Here is a 5,123-nt window from a genome sequence, read left to right as displayed (position 1 = left end):
TTCCTCTTCCAGGTAATTTTAGGCTTTTTGGGCTTCTCCCAGAAGAAAGGGTGCAACAATTCCAGCCCACTGTTCTGGGGCCAGCCTTCTCGGATCGCTGTCTGTTCAAACGCCAGCAGATAGGTCTCCACATCATCATCTGGGGTCATTTTCTGCAGACAGCTGCTTGCTCGTATCTGGCTTACTCCCCTTGCTGGTGGGTTAAGAGATCCCTGGGCAGTCATTCGGTCCAGGGTTTCTTTGAGCATAGCATGGTCTGTCTTTTGTGCTTTAGTCACAGCTTCCATCTGCAAAGCCAGGAGCCTGTTGGTCACTTGTTGCACTGCAGCTGGGGCAGCTACCCGTCTGTTAGTCTCTTGCTGCACTGTGGCATCTTGTATCAGGGCTTTCACAATATTCTCCATTTTCTGGGGTACTGTACCTTTAAGGCCACTGTGAAATTTGGCCAGCACAACAATGAATTATAGTTTTTTGAGGTTTCGCGTGCACACGCAATTTTAAGGCTTGAGGGTTGCACAGATACGAAGTACAGTACTCGGTACAAGTACAAGTACATGTACCGATACTTTTGAGCTCCAAGACTACACTACAGAAAAATTCAACAATTAGGAGGCAGCTGTCATTTGTAAGGAGCACACGGAGCTCCTGGGATTTGTACATCTCTGTTTTAATGTACGATTTTGTTTTTATAAATATAAAGAAAGGGATGCACAGATACCAGTTTTGCGAGTACGAGTACTGGTACTTCCCGAGTACTTACAAGTACGAGTACTGATACATTTTTGTTTATAGTCACGTGACAGTTTTTCTAAAACAATACAGACTAATGATTTCAGGACAGGGGTGGAGTGCCAGAGCCAGGTCCCAGCTGCAACCCCTGCAACCCTGGTAGTTCTCATGTTCTCAGTATCTGCACTGGTACTCGAAAAGTATCTGTGCATCCCTACTTGACATGTTTGGTGTCTTTTTACCTAACCTGACACCATCTTATATTTTACCAAAAAATTGGGTAATAATAAATGTTTTATAATTTAATATAGGGGAAACAGTTTTTTTTAAAGTGACACCACTTGTAAGAAAGTCACTGGTCTGTACTCAGGAGGTTCCGGTATATGCAGATTTATTGTGAATCATAATGAACAGTCTCTTTCAATAGGGTGTTTTCTCCCTATTTAACAAAACAGCTTCTGGCAGCAGTAACACAAAATAAAATCTGGTCTGTACTCAGGAGGTTCCAGTATATGCAGATTTATTGTGAATCATAATGAACAGTCTCTTTCAATAGGGTGCTTTCTCCCTATTTAACAAAACAGCTTCTGGCAGCAGTAACACAAAATAAAAAGGCCTACTCCAACTTAGGAGTCTAACTAACAGTAAATTCCCTGACTACTTTCTACTGGAGCGGCTATTCCAGCTTCCAGTACCAAAAGAAGTATAAAGAAAACACAGTCTTTAACATACAACTTTTAGCCAGACCTTATCCCAGAGATATTCATACGCTCTCCAGTCTGTGTTCATCCAGTGCAGCCTGGATCTGGCTCTGAGCTCTCTTCCCCTCCAGTCACTATCAGCTGCAGGCTAATTAATAGAGAGAGGAGTGCAGCTCGATGCTGATTGTGATTGGCCAGGAAGCCGGTTTCCTGGCCAATCACAATCAGCAATCACAATCAGCATCAAGCCGGCTTCCTGGCCAATAAGGAAGCCTGGCGGCATGTCATTACCCACCGCCTGGCTTCCTGATTGCCCGGGAAGCCGGCTCCATGCCAGCGGAAGCACTGGTATCGGTATCGGCGAGTACCGACAGTAAAGTATCGGTACACATACTCTATACCTAAAAACCGGTATCGGTGCATCCCTAAATGTATTATATATTTTTTTAATAATGTGCAAATATTTTAGGCAGGTGTGAAAAAATACTATAAAGTAAGAATGCTTTCAGAAATATATATTTATGTTTACAAAATGCAAAATGAGTGAACAGAAGAAAAATCTAAATCAATATTTGGTATGACTACCCTTTGGCTTCAATCCAGCATCAATTCTAAAGGTGCCCATACACTGGCCGAATTTCAGCTGGTTTTTAATGTTCTTGCATGTAATGTACTTGAAACTCGCACACTTCAGCCGACATTCCTTGATTAGCTGATAAAATGAGCTGGCTGGAAAATCTTCGTACGATCAGAGCCCGAAGCCAATGTACTGCCCGGTCTGATCGGGTATTCTGACAGGTGTCGGTGGCACCTGTCAGAATACAATGTAAACACAACACAATGGAGGAATTGCCTCAATTTTTTTTGTTCAGCCTGCGGGTCTAACAACATGAACAACAAAAAAATTGATAGTGTATGGCCAGCCTAAAGCTGGCCATACACCTTACATCTAGGGATGTCCCGATACCGATGCTAGTACCGGTATCGGGGCCGATACAGGGCATTTTCAGGAGTACTTGTACTCCTGAAAATGCCCCGATGCATAGATCAGATACCGGCCCTTTAAATTTTTTTAACTAGCTTCGGCCATTGACCCCCATAGCCCCTCCCCCGTAATACCTCTCCACCAAACGCAGGCTCCCTCTCCGCTCTGACCGGTCCGGATGGAAGTGTGACAGCATGGTGGGCGGTAAGTGTTCTGTGTGGACAGTCTCTTCTCCCTGCTGGTGCTGGCTGCAGAGTTCTGTGTCCCTTTCACAGACCGCTGTAGCCAGCACGAGAAGGGAGAAAAGACTGACTGTGAAATCCACCGCTGCCCCCCTCCCCCCTGTACCTTAGCTATTGCTGCTCCTCTGTGTCCCCACCTTTTCAACTTGGTAAAACTGTTTGCTTTTGGTAATATATCACAAAGTGTGAGATGTCCGTGCTCCTTATGTGTAATGCAGTCACCCGACGTACGCTGCAGTTTTCACTCTCATTGAAAGAAAAGAATGTCCGTTCAGTGTGCTCACGGGGAGGAGAGGAGGGAAGCTGTAAATCTTGCCTACAGATAGAACGGCCCTTGCCTTCTTTCATTGAGAGGGAAAACTTCTGTGTACGTCTGGTGAGGGCATTATTAAACACATAAGGAGCACCAACATCTGTCACTGAGATATATCACCAAAAGCAAACAGTTTCATCAAGTGGAAAAGGAATTGACACTTGTAACAATAGCCAGCCTGCTATTGGATATTTTAAATTGCAATAGCCAATAGCAGGCTGGCTATTGTACCCGTCCATTGCCTGCTGTCAATCAGCAGAGAGGACCTGATTGAGAACTTTGTCTTCAGTTCCTTCCTTTGCTGATTCACAGCAGGCCGTGGGTGGGTACAATAGCCAGCCTGCTATTGGCTATTGCAATGTAAAATATCCAATAGCAGGCTGGCTAATGCTCCCAGCCACTGCCTGCTGTATTTACATTCAGTGAATCCAGTGAAGTAGAAAGGTGCCTAATGGCACCTTAAAGAGAACCTGTCGCCTCCAATGCACGCAGCACCGGTGAGAAACTGCCCTAAAATCATTAGTCTGTATTGTTTTAGAAAAAATATCACATGCCCCTTTAAGAAAAAGTATCGGTAATTGGTATCGTACATGAGGGACAGTACTTGTACTTGGTCTTGAAAAAGTGGTATTGGGACATCCCTACTTACAACCATGGTTGTAATACCTTACAACCATGGTTGTAAAAGCTTGTAGGATCTGCCCATCTTGGACAGGCAGATCGTACTTGCGATCATCGCAAGCCCGCCCTGCTGAGGGGAGGGCTTCCTATTGCGCACAACGGCCCGTGCAGCATTTGTCTCCCGAGAACGCCACTAACCCGCCGACAATCGTACGATTCTCGGCGGGTTTTCAAGCCTGCTCGGGAGAGAAAAGACATGCAACCGTACAGTAGAAACGGTTGCACGCCTTCCATACACCTGCCGATTATTGTACGATCGCGGGATCACCCGTGATTATCGTACGATAATCGGCAGGTGTATGGGCACCTTTAAGCTGGCCATACACCTTACAATTATCTGCAGATTTTCTGTGGTCAGATGGAAAAGGTGCAACAGATTCCTCCATCTACACTTAACTGTGTGGATGGTGTAATCTCCACCTGGGCCAATCTGTTGCACTTTTTCCATCTGACCACAGAAAATCTGCAGATAATTGTAAGGTGTATGGGTACCTTTAAACTTGTTCGCTTTCAAGGGATTTTGTAGGATTAGAGTCAGGTAGATGATTAACCAAATAAGCCAATCAGGTGCTAATGATAAGTGATGGTCCAAACAGGCCAGAGTTCGGTTCGAATTCGAACTTTAGAACACCCAAAAAGTTCGAATTCGAACTCAAACTCAATGCAAGTCAATTGGGTAGAACTTTCAAAAATGATTGTCCCCTTTAGGAGGGCTTATATGCAAGTTATTGGCCATAAAAAAGGCATGGTGGTCTGGGTACTGCACTAGGGGACAGGAATCAATGAAAGAAAAAAAAATGTTTTTAACCACTTGAAGACCGGGGTGTTTCACCCCCTTCCTGGCCAGGCCATTTTTCAGTATTCAGCGATGCGGTACTTTATTCCGTCATGCAACGCTGTACTGATACGAATTTCATACCATTTTTTGGGGACACATAGAGCTTTCTTTTGGTGGTATTTAATCACCACTGGGATTTTTCTTTTTTACTATATAACAAAAAAAGTACCCTAAATTTTGAAAAAAAACATGTTTCCCTATAAAATGTTATGAAACATTTATTGTCACCCCAATTTTTTGGTATAATATAAAAGACGGGGTCACGTCGGGTAAATAGACACTAAACAAGTCAACCTTTAAAAATGCGCGCGCCCGCAAAATCGCAGAAAAAGACCGCAACCAAAATTGGCCATAGGCGACACTTTAAACGTTTTTACCGCTCATCAGTATAGTGTTATCAGTGATTGATGGCCCTAAAATTATTGCTCTCACTCTGACGTTCGCGGCGATATATAACATGTGCTGCATAATGGGCGCAATCGTCATTTTCGTACATAGGCGCACCCGACGCATGTTTGCATGTGTATGTGGCTGGGGCGGGGGACTTTAAACATTTTTTGTGTTGTTTTTTTAAATTATTATTTGTGAATATTTTTTTTACCTTCTTTATTTTTTTTAATGCTGTAATTTTTTT

The sequence above is a fragment of the Nanorana parkeri genome, unplaced genomic scaffold, assembly GCF_000935625.1.
Source record: "Nanorana parkeri isolate BGI_ZX_2015 unplaced genomic scaffold, ASM93562v1 scaffold515, whole genome shotgun sequence".
In the NCBI taxonomy this organism is placed as follows: Eukaryota; Metazoa; Chordata; class Amphibia; order Anura; family Dicroglossidae; genus Nanorana; species Nanorana parkeri.
This window is presented reverse-complemented; position numbering follows the sequence as displayed.